The 11,612-nt window shown below is 43.3% G+C and overlaps 1 protein-coding gene and 1 non-coding gene across 3 annotated transcripts in view; one reads left to right on the top strand and one right to left on the bottom strand.

The window, feature by feature from the left end:
* Positions 1 to 11,612, top strand: part of LOC122561354 (VPS10 domain-containing receptor SorCS1-like) — a 1,166,089-nt gene that overhangs the window by 415,547 nt on the left and 738,930 nt on the right. The window lies entirely within an intron of this gene.
* Positions 1,819 to 1,937, bottom strand: LOC122561418. Its single transcript, XR_006315002.1, has one exon. It is a non-coding gene; the product is annotated as a 5S ribosomal RNA (ribosomal RNA).

Raw genomic sequence — 11,612 nt, forward strand, 5'->3', positions numbered from 1 at the left:
TGGATAGAGCTGAGAAATTCTAAGGGTAAAAAGACCCTCTTGGGAGTTATCTACAGGCCCCCAAACAGTAGTCTGGATGTTGGATGTAAGTTGAATCAGGAGCTGAAATTGGCCTGTCGCAAAGATGTTACTACAGTTGTTATGGGGGATTTTAACATGCAGGTAGACTGGGAGAATCAGGATGGTATTGGACCTCAAGAAAGAGACTTTGTGGAGTGCGCTTCCGAGATCAGACGAGATCTGGCGTTTTCAGACTAGTATGGCCGTAGGCGCTGGCCCCTGCCTTTTCTCCCTACTTCAAGGCGTGCTGGCCAGCCACATTTTCTTTCTTGCTCTTTCTCTTTATCCCCTTTGGCTTTTTTTTCTCTTTTCTCTTTGCTCTTCCTCCTCCGTGCGTGCTTCCCTCCCTCCGTCCCTCCAGCTGCCTTTCAGGCCAGCCCTTGCCCACCAGGCTCCTGTAGTCTCCCACATCCCCACACAGGCCAACTGCAAGCCCTCCCCCTGCTTCATAGGGCTGCAGCCTGCATTCTCTCATCCTTCCACACTCCTCCCCCCCTCCATTTCGGAATGCCGGGCACTGACCAGTGGGGTACCGCACGGATCAGTACTGGGACCGCAGCTTTTTACAATCTATCTTCAGGATATACAAGATGGTATTAGCAATAACATTCGCAAATTTCATCAGCTGGGTGGCAGGGTGAAATGTGATGAGGATGTTAGGAGATTACAGGGTGACCTGGACAAGTTAGGTGAGTGCTCAGATGCATGGCAGATGCACTTTCACGTGGATAAATGGATCCTTATCCACTTTGGTGGCAAGAACAGGAAGGCAGATTACCACCTAAGTGGAATCAATTTAGGTAAAGGGGCAGTACAGAGAGATCTGGGGGTTCTTGTACACCACTCAATGAAGGTAAGCATGCAGGTACAGCAGGTAGTGAAGAAGGCTAATAGCATGCTGGCCTTCATAACAAGAGGGATTGAGTATAGAAGCAAAGAGGTCCTTCTGCAGCTGTACAGGGCCCTGGTGAGACCACACCTGGAGTACTGTGTGCAGTTCTGGTCTCCAAATTTGAGGAGAGACATTCTGGCTATTGAGGGAATGCAGCGTAGGTTCACGAGGTCAATTCCTGGAATGGCGGGATTACCTTACACTGAAAGACTGGAGCGACTGGGCTTGTGTACCCTTGAGTTTAGAAGACTGAGAGGGGATCTGGTTGAGACATATAAGATGATCAAAGGATTGGACACTCTGGCGGCAGGCAACATGTTTCCGCTGCGGGGTGAGTGCCGAAACAGAGGACACAGCTTAAAAATACGGGGTAGACCATTTAGGACAGAGATGAGGAGAAACTTCTTCACCCAGAGAGTGGTGGCTGTGTGGAATGCTCTGCCCCAGAGGGCAGTGGAGGCCCAGTCTCTGGATTCATTTTAGAAAGAGTTGGATAGAGCTCTCAAGGATAGTGGAATCAAGGGTTATGGAGATAAGGCAGGAACAGGATACTGATTAAGGATGATCAGCCATGATCATATTGAATGGTGGTGCAGGCTGGAAGGGCAGAATGGCCAACTCCTGCACCTATTGTCTATTGTCCGCCTTTCCTGACTGCCACCCGCAGACAGCGTGCAGCCCCAATCCCTTTCTTTCCGCCTTTCTTGCTGATTTTGGCAGCGCTCCGCTCTCCTCCCCTCCGTGTCTCGTGCCTGCAGGAGACTGATGCCAGGCACAGCAGCAGCAGCAAAAATAACCTGCCGCTCCATTGCCTGGCACAAGACAAGTGCAGAGGGGTGACTTGAGCAGCCACTGCTGGCGGAAAAAGCCTACTGCACCTGGTATTCCCAGGCGGTCTCCCATCCAAGTACTAACCAGGCCTGAGTCTGCTTAGCTTCCGAGATCAGACGAGATCGGGCGTTTTCAGACTAGTATGGCCGTAGGCGCTGGCCCTTGCCTTTTCTCCCTACTTCAAGGCGTGCTGGCCAGCCACATTTTCTTTGTTGCTCTTTCTCTTTATCCCCTTTGGCTTTTTTTTCTCTTTTCTCTTTGCTCTTCCTCCTCCGTGCGTGCTTCCCTCCCTCCGTCCCTCCAGCTGCCTTTCAGCCAGCCCTTGCCCACCAGGCTCCTGTAGTCTCCCACATCCCCACACAGGCCAACTGCAAGCCCTCCCCCTGCTTCATAGGGCCGCAGCCTGCATTCTCTCATCCTTCCACACTCCTCCACCCCTCCATTTCGGAATGCCGGGCACTGGCCAGTGGGGTACCGCACGGATCAGTACTGGGACCGCAGCTTTTTACAATCTATCTTCAGGATATACAAGATGGTATTAGCAATAACATTCGCAAATTTCATCAGCTGGGTGGCAGGGTGAAATGTGATGAGGATGTTAGGAGATTACAGGGTGACCTGGACAAGTTAGGTGAGTGCTCAGATGCATGGCAGATGCACTTTCACGTGGATAAATGGATCCTTATCCACTTTGGTGGCAAGAACAGGAAGGCAGATTACCACCTAAGTGGAATCAATTTAGGTAAAGGGGCAGTACAGAGAGATCTGGGGGTTCTTGTACACCACTCAATGAAGGTAAGCATGCAGGTACAGCAGGTAGTGAAAAAGGCTAATAGCATGTTTCCGCTGATGGGTGAGTGCTGAACCAGAGGACACAGCTTAAAAATACGGGGTAGACCATTTAGGACAGAGATGAGGAGAAACTTCTTCACCCAGAGAGTGGTGGCTGTGTGGAATGCTCTGCCCCAGAGGGCAGTGGAGGCCCAGTCTCTGGATTCATTTAAGAAACAGTTGGATGGAGCTCTCAAGGATAGTGGAATCAAGGGTTATGGAGATAAGGCAGGAACTGGATACTGATTTAAGGATGATCAGCCATGATCATGTTGAATGGTGGTGCAGGCTCGAAGGGCAGAATGGCCTACTCCTGCACCTATTGTCTATTGTCGGCACAACATCGAGGGCCGAAGGGCCTGTACTGTGCTGTATTGTTCTATGTTAGAAGGTGGTTATGGAATGTAAAATGCATGCTAACAGAGAGATGGAACATAAAGAAATAAATAAAATTCATGGTAGCTATAAGTCTGTGTTCTCAAAAAGTGTATCACACTCCACGTTGTCCAGTTGCAGCACAGTAAGGTGTCCAACTCACCATCTGCTGATATTTCCCATCCAACTTCTGATCTGCTGACATTCTCTCAGTTCTGATCATACTCTGCTGAGTGCTACCCAATGTGCTCACAAAGTACTATCCAATTTCCAAGTTGCCAGCTCCTGCCTAAATCTCGATCAATATTGCCAGTGATGTCCCTGTGTTAACTTGTGGTCTGGCTGCATTTCCTTTAAGACAAGTGAAGAGAGAGGAACAGGGGAATATAGCAGCAGATGGTCAAGGAACAACAGAATGGAGAGTGTAACAGAAAAGTAAAGACAAGAGGGAAGAATAACAATATTTGAGAAGGTGTTGTGTTATCAGAAATTCTAGATTATGTAAGTACATAAGAAGTAGTACTTAAGAACAAGTTCTAGGTTTTATTGATTAATTTGTGTGTGCACTTACAAAGTTGCAACACTAAACAATAATGAACAGCAATATTAAAACTTTATCAAAATTGTTGCTGCGTAGGCATCACATGTCTGAACTTATTTTTGCTTAATCTTGATTGAGAGCAATTGTGCACACGTCCTGAGCGCACTTATTGCTGTTCTTGCCTTCTCACAGCTCTACAGGGGCATGTGCATCTGTATCAATACATTGCGAGATTCACACATTCAGCTATTTTGCCATCAGCACTTCATGGAATTGATTCAATCCTTTTACACATTTTAAATGCCATTAACCTTTCATAAATGTCCCTCTTCAACTGTTCTGTCATAAGGATGTAAAATTTCTCCGGCTGCTGTGAATGGCAGCATTGCAGTGAGATGACGTCTGGAAATGGGCTTTGATCCTGGCAGAATGAGTTACTGGAGATTCTCACAGATCTATTCATCATACTGCTTACAAAATTTGTAACTCATGTCTTCCCGTGGAGGAGCGAGAAAGAACTTACACTTACAATGTCACATCCCCAGGAGATGCCACAGCATAAGCAGCAAATTGTGATATGTTTCAGTTGAAGTTATTGTGTAAGCTAACATAGCAACCAGTTTGCACACAGAAATATCCTACACACAACAAATAAATTATTGCATTTTTCTGGCTGTTGCTGCAGGGAGAGCCTTTTCAAGATTTTAGCTAGGGTTTAGGTAGGGTGGGTGGGTATTAAATGCAGCCATGTCCTTTAATGTTATGGAAGGTTTGAGAAGCAAATTAGACACAAATAAACATAAGGCTCAGTCAGGAGAGATTGGAAAACAGGTGAGATTGGGTTTTAAGGCAATCTTAAATGAAGTGAGTAAAGTGGACTTGTTGAGCAATGTTGCAAAGGCATTTCAGCTTTTAGCTTCTGAGTAGTGAGGGCCCGGGCACGTGTGCAAGGGCTGTGATATGCAAGAAGCCATGAATGGAGGGTCATCAATATATCAGAGTGTTGTACGGTTGGAGCTGGTTAAAGATGTAGGGTGTTATGCCACGGATGGTTTGCAAACAGAAACAGAAATTTTAAATGAAAACAAATTAAAATTCAAGTGAAATTGTACATAAACTGTCACTGAGAAGCAGGTAGTTATTTTTCAATGAGAATAAAGCAGTCAAGGAATCATCCATAAAAACCAACAATGTGAGGACAGTGTAGCTGCCATGTATGATTAGTCTGGGTGGCAGTCTATTCATTGACTGTACGAAATTGTGTCATTTTTCTCGTGATCTTCATTGCACTTTGAAGGCCTTCAACTTAATGATGCCCTAATGCTGCTGAAGACACAGGTCTACCTGAATTATATTTTCCCCTTTTCTTTTCAAGTCTTTCCCAGGATTTGGACATTGCTAGCTAGGTTAGCATTTATTGTCCACCCTTACCTGTCCTTGAGAACTGCCCATTATGGTCTTTGGAGTGTAGGGGCGGTCATAGAATCATACAGCACAGAAACTGACCCTTTGGTCCAACCAGTCCATGTAGAATATAATTGCAAATTATACTAGCCCTTCCTCTCTCCTCCTGGCCCACATCTATCCAGACCCTTCCTATTCACGTCCTTCATCAAATGTCTTTTATGTGTTGTAATTGTGCCCACATCCATCACTTCCTCAGGAAGTTCATCCGACGAGTTCATTCCATTTATCGTTGTTACCTTCGGTAATCACACACAAATTCCGTGTCACTGGTCATGGGTTCTGTGGGTCCCTGTGTAGCTGATAAACCTGAACCTACAGCTGCATCTTCAACTACACACTTGACAGTCCTTCCAGGAGGTGGAAGTAGCCTTTGGCTGAAATTACTGACATTCCTTTCTCTGATTCCCTTTCTCTACCTCCTTTTGCCAATGGGTATTCTCAAAGAATTGTATCCTTACAGACAGGGGCTTCCTCCAAGTCAGTTTCTTCTGAACAAGGGTCTGACATTTTTGGTATATTTTTTGAGGGAAGCCTTCAGGGAGTCTTTGAAATGTTTTCTTTATCCTCCTCTCGTTTGAGTGTCTTCCTTGAGCTGGGCGAAGAAGACTTGCTTTGGCAGTTGGAACTCGGCCATCCTCAACACATGGCCAGCCCAGTGGAACTGTTTTAGATGATCACGGGCTCAATGCTGGTGCTATTATCTGGTTCAAGCATGCAGATGTTAGTACGTCTGTCCTCCTGGCAGGTGTGGAGAATCCATCTCAGACAATATTCTTAATTGCTTTGACTTGTCACCTTCACATAGTCCAAGTTCCTGAGCTAGACATGAGAGCCAGAAGGATGATTGTCTTAAAGACAAGGATCTTGGTAAAGCACAGATGTCACAGTCATTGGAGACTCTCATCCTTAGGCATCCAATGGCGGCGCCTACAGATTGGTGCAACATTGAATCTTCACATCAATGTTAGCCTCAGATGAAAGGTAGCTTTCGAGATCAGACAAATGTTCCATGTTTGGGAAGATTTCTCTCTTGATTGTTTTCTCCTGTTTGTGGTATTGTAAAGATCTCTGAACCTGAACATTCAAGTCTCTTTGGTTATCCGCTATACCATCTAGAAAGTTCCTTGATATGTCCTTTTTTAGCCCAAAATGGATAACTTCACAGTTGTGTATATTGAATTCCATCTGCCACAGTTTGGCCCATTCAGTTAATGTAACAATATCCTTTTGTACTTTTCTACTATCATTTGCACTGTCTGTAATGCTGCTTAACTTTGCCTCATCAGCGCATTTGGATATATGACTTTCTACACTTATTATTCCAGTTGCTAATAAAAAAAACCATGAATAATTGAGGCCCTAACACAGACCCTTATGGGACACTGCTGGTCATATCCTGGCAAATTGATTACCTACCCATTATCTCTACTTTCTGTCACCCACCAGTCAACCAATTTCCCAGCCATGTAGGCAGTGTGTCCTGAATTCCATGGGCTTCTGTCTTGGTTAACAGTCTCTTGTGTGGGACTTTATTAAATGTCTTTTGAAGTCCATATAAACAACATCTATAAACATGGCCCTGTCCACTATTTTAGTCAGCAGTTCAAAGAGTTTTGTGAGGTTTGGCAGACATGACCTACCTATCATTATCAGTGGGCAGCACGGTGGCACAGTGGTTAGCACTGTTGCCTCACAGCGGCAGAGACCCGGGTTCAATTCCCGCCTTAGGCGACTGACTGTGTGGAGTTTGCACATTCTCCCCGTGTCTGCATGGGTTTCCTCCGGGTGCTCCGGTTTCCTCCCACAATCCAAAGATGTGCAGGTCAGGTGAATTGGCCATGATAAATTGCCCGTAGTGTTAGGTAAGGGGTAAATGTAGGTAAGGGTATGGGTGGGTTGCGCTTCGGCGGGTCGGTATGAACTTGTTGGGCCGAAGGGCCTGTTTCCACACTGTAAGTAATCTAATCATGTATCCATGCCTTCTCTCCCTGATTAACTGAACATTTTTGAGGTGTTCAGTTGCATCATCCTTGACTATAGACTCCAACAATTTTCCTGCTACAGATGTTAGGCTAACTGTTCTGTAACTGTCTAGTTTTCCTTCTTGACCCTTCTGAAAAAGCAGGATAGTGTGCAATTTTCTAAACCAGAGGGGCAACTCCTGTACCTAGTGAAATCTGAAAGATTGCAGTTAGGGTGGTTACAATGTGTTTGCTTACTTTCTTTAACACCCTTAGATGGAAGATCATCAGATCCCAGGGATTTCTCACTATTTAATCCCATTAATTTCCTCTTTATCAATGTTTGATGTTATATTAATTATATTCAGTCCCTGTCCCCGATGTACCATTAATTTCCTTGGGGACTTTCAGCAAGTTATTGTCCTTTTCTACTGTAAATACTGAAGCAAATATCTGCCATTTGCCAATTGGTTGTTCTGTTTCATGTAACAAGAGCTTCACTTCCAAGAGTACTTCAGGGTTTTTAAAGATGCTAAGACCATGAGTGAAATGTCAGTGTTTCTTTATTTCTTCTCTAAAATGATAACAACAGTAAATTGCATGTGTTATCAGACAAAAGGTCTAAACATAATATTCCCCTTTTAGAGGGCACTAGTAATAAGGTATCTTCAATAAAGACAAAAGCTGCAGGACTTTTAGGAGGATTGATTTACAGAGGGATCTCCGGGTGTAGGCCCACAGCTCTGTGAGAGAGTGGCAATGCAAGTGTATGGTGTGCTTACCTTCATCATTGGGTATTAAGTATAAAAGTTGGCAAGTCATGTTTCAGCAGAATAAAACACTAGTCAGGCCACATTTGGTGCGTTGTGTGCAGTTCTGGTTGCTTTAGCAAGTGTGTGGAATTTTTGGTGAAGGTGTAAAAATGGTTTACCAGGATGTTGCCTGGATTTGGGTACACTATCTGTAAGGAGAGGTTGGACAAACTTGGATTGTTTTCACTCGAGTGTCAGAGACTGAGAGGTTAGAAGACTATACAATTATGAGGGGTTTGGATAAGTTGGATGGTCAGATTCTATTTCCCAAAGTTGAAATACATGTGTCCCCCCACATCTGCGGGTGATACATTCTAAGACCTACCACAGATAAATCCATGGATAGTAGCAAACCCTATCAGTTAAATGGGAAATTTACCTACGTCTGGAAGCCACCTGGAATTATTTCTGGAATGTTCTATGTAATATTTCTGGTCCATGGTAAACTACAGATAACTGAAACCGGAGAAACTGAATCCATGGATACTGGTGTTCTACCGTATCTAGAGGCAACAGGTTTAAGATGATGGGGGAAAGTTTGAAGGAGATGTGCAAGGCAAGTTTTTTTCACAGAGGGTGGTAGGTGCCTGGAACGCGTTGCCAGGGGAAGCAGAGAGGAGATCAATGTTGAAGAGACATTTAGACACATGAATGGGCAGGGAATAGAGAGAAACAGACCATGTCCAGGCAAATGGGATTAGTTTAGAACGGCATCAGGATAGGCACTGACATGCTGGGCCGAAGGGCCTGTTCCTGTGCTGTACTGGCCTCTGTTTGATAAAACATAATCCATAAAATGGGATGCTAATATCCAGCAGGCAGGTAGAGTATCGATTCTGATAAGAGTCACGGGACTCAAAACATTAACTCTGCTTTCTCTCCACCGTGCTGCCAGACCTACTGAGTTTCACCAGAAATTTCTGTTCTTGTTTCAGATCCCAGGTTTCTGCAGTTCTTTGTTTTATTATATAGAGAGGAGACTTTTGTTCTAGTCACGGTGCTGGGCTTGAACACAGATCACTGAAATAAAAAGTCAGAATTTAGTCCACATCTCCTTTCTCTCCTTCACTTCTTCAACATGAAATTCTGACCTAAATATGTTTTTTTTTGTGAGTATTTATCCTTGTGTTGCTGTCCGCTGTTTCAACGTGTACTCATCTTGGCATGTACCATCTGTGCATATAACTTCGAACGACTGCTGAGTATTTAAGGAGCTGAGACTGAGCAGTAGTTAGAACAGATGTGGCTCCCAGGCAATGAGTCAGCTGTCAAGTGAGATGTTCATATGCTCAGATTCTGTTTGTAATAGACATTCTTAAAAGGAGCTGCTTCTTATTAAAGGGATTCAATGCATTAACACCAGGCCTTATGTTAATTTGCTATTGATGGCATCATGTCTGGACAATTTATAGAGCCACTTAGAGTTTAGAAATGGTCACACCAACATCAGCTACTATTCAATCTTCTCAGTTACATTCAATCTTCTCAGTTCAATCAGGCTGTTTTGGATTTAAATACCATGACAAATTCAGATTGCTTTAGTGGGCTCAGTTGAAAGCTGTTCGACAAGAGTGTCAACAGAAAAACACACTTAGATGTTCACATGGGATAAATGGAGAGGATAAAGAGGTTTGGATTGGAAAGGCATTTCAACCGTGGTATCAGCGGCTCAGGAGACAGGTTCCTGATGTCAGCTGGTTATGAAGAGCTGATGTGAAACTAGTTTTGGCAGCTGTTGTGGCTGCTACAAGACACAAGTCCTTCATCACAGTAATGTTCATAATACGGCCCTATTAACCCACACCACTGAGATAGGCTGAAGGATGGTTCATGTGGAAAATGGAGGGAAATAAATACATTTAATACAACAGTAGACTATCGCTGAAGCTTGGGGTTAAAGTCCATTGTTGGGGCAGAATGGAAGGAGGTCTCACTGTATCTCGCCCAGTGTCCATTTGTTAAACTAATAGCATTTGTAACACTAACATATCTCGTCTTGATAAAGTGATAGTTTGCTGGATTCAGTTAATAGACTACTTGGGTGAATAAATATCCTAGCCAGTGATGCTCACATCCCATGATTTAAATGAAATATCTACTCACTCCATTTGACACTTCTGATCACCTGCAAAAACTTGTTATTCAGCCTGTCAGTACTCCACTCACATCATTTTTACCACTTTTGACTACTCTTAATTACCTGGAATTATCTTGCAATGAATGATCTGTCAGCCTATAAATTCAGTGCCTGTATGCTTCCCTCCACTTCACCTGACGAAGGTACAGCTATTTACCTGGGTGGCAACTTTCAGAGATCTGTGTACATGGACACCAAGATCCCTCTGCTCATCCACACTACCAAGTAAAGTGATGTCAAATAAACCTGTTCGAGTGTAACGTAGTGTCATGCAATTTCTGACTAAATGAACTATTCAGTGCAATGTGCTAGGTGTCAATTATCAGTGGTGGCTATTTACATTGCAACCAGCTACCTTGGCTGCCAATCCATAATGACTAAATGTCACAGACAAATGGCCAGAGACCGAGGCAATGGTTTAGATTCTGGGCTAAGAATAATTGCATTCTGGTAACATTTACTCTTATAATCATATAAAATAGACAATGACTTCTAACATGCACACAGAAGGCAATAAATGCTGAAATTTGGACATTACAGGGTGTGTTGTGTATTCACAGATGGAATCAACACTGAATCACTAACTATGGATATAAACAAATCCACCACTGTTTTGGATGTAGGACTAATAGAAGATTTACGGCTTGTACAATTAGTGGTATTTGAGTTTTTAACAATAAACTCAGTCATAATTACTGCGGCTCTTTCCTAACACCTAGCTGGGTGAGGAAAGCCAGGAACCTGCAAATATTTGGTGTCTTCAACAGACTTGGAGTTTTCCTGCCAATTAAATATTTCTAATCGGAAGCTACTGTTGTACAAAACACAGCGATATACACAGTGAAGTCCTGCAGGTGTCAATGGGTGTGTCACCTGATTAATTTGCTTTACTGGTCTTAGATGAGGAAAACTCCTATGAAAGAATTTTTGATATCTCATGTAAAAGACAGCGTCTGTGAAAATGCGGCACTCCTTCAGTACAGTGCAGAATTTACACATCTCTCAATTTGGGGCATAATAAGCTACCACTGTTTTGGATGTAGGACTAATAGAAAAATTACGGCTTGGACAATTAGTGGTATTTGAATTTTTGACAATAAGCTCAGTCATAATTACTGCAGCTCAGTGTCTCACCTCTGAAAACTAATTTTTCAAGTGTGGACTTTCATTCCCTCAGAAGGCCATTTAAAGATGAAAGACTTATCATGAATGTAACTTTTTTTTTTAATCATTTGTGCTCTGATATTTAATTTTCATCTTAATCCCATGTGTAAGTCCAAACGTTGTTTTCTGTACAATGATCTAAAAATGATTTACATTCCCTATACTTTACTTCCTGCTTTGCTGTTGGTGAGAATCCTTCATTCTTATTCGCTGATCAGGTTACCTGCTGCCTGGACTGTTGCTGGACATCATCAATCCCAGAAGAAGTTGCTAAATTCAAACTAACTTTCAAACTGCATTCATTTAGGCCAGAATTTCATGTTGAAGAACTGCAGGAGAATAACAAGATGTGGATTAAATTCTGACATTTTACTTCATGAATCTGAGCTCAAGAATTCTGGTAAAATGCTGAGCTCGTCTTTCCCCGAGTCAGTGTTGAGGATCATTAACTGACCACAGAACCTGAGTTATTGGAGCCAGCAGATATGTCTATAATAAAAGCCAACTGAGTTAAAACCACCTAAGCTTGAGGAAATCAAAG

The sequence above is a fragment of the Chiloscyllium plagiosum genome, chromosome 22, assembly GCF_004010195.1.
Source record: "Chiloscyllium plagiosum isolate BGI_BamShark_2017 chromosome 22, ASM401019v2, whole genome shotgun sequence".
Taxonomy (NCBI): Eukaryota; Metazoa; Chordata; class Chondrichthyes; order Orectolobiformes; family Hemiscylliidae; genus Chiloscyllium; species Chiloscyllium plagiosum.